Raw genomic sequence first — 772 nt, 5'->3', positions numbered from 1 at the left:
GTTTTTTCCCCCACCCCCCCCCCCCCCCCATTGGAGTCACTGCTCTATACAACACCAAAAAAAGAAGTAAAATTAGAAATCAATAAATCAATTTAAAAATGGTGCATTTTGTTTAGAGAAGACTTTTAGTAAGTCTCGGGCTGTTACATGTGCTTCCAACAGTGGGTGCTTGGGACCTCTAATAATTACAAAAACAAAAGGGACCTCGCAGTGATCCATCGTGTATACTACTTGAATACAGAACACAAGCATCTCTTGACTCTGATCCAGATGTTCTAATAACACACCTGGGCTAAATCAGACGGGCGGAAAAGATACACTGGTGCGTTTCTGTAAATACATTTTTATTATTAAACTCAGAGATGAAAGTCCTTCGGATTTTCCCGGAATTCCGGGTTTTTCAAATTTTTATGAAAATTTCTCTGGAGAATTCAGGAAAATAAAATTAATCCGGATATTAGTTGACAACATTGGACGAAGACGCGTTTGAGTTCGTTGTATTGCTTTCACGAGCGTAGCCATATTGAGGCACTAACACTAGTAACAGTAAAGAGATTTTTGTTTGTGTAATAACGACAGAAGACATGATGGCGTTTGACTAATGGTTTAGTAGAACGAATGGCAACTTGCAACAACAGTAGCAAGCGTCATTTTGCCACTTGGGTTATACCATCTCAACTAGAATGTGGGAGATAGTCCCCAAACAATTTTCGTCTCTTTATAAACACACCTGCTAAACCCCAGTGGAACGAATAAAAGACGCCGTGGACAA

Source organism: Hippocampus comes, unplaced genomic scaffold (assembly GCF_001891065.2).
Source record: "Hippocampus comes isolate QL1 unplaced genomic scaffold, H_comes_QL1_v1.1 scaffold223, whole genome shotgun sequence".
NCBI classification, from domain to species: domain Eukaryota; kingdom Metazoa; phylum Chordata; class Actinopteri; order Syngnathiformes; family Syngnathidae; genus Hippocampus; species Hippocampus comes.
This window is presented reverse-complemented; position numbering follows the sequence as displayed.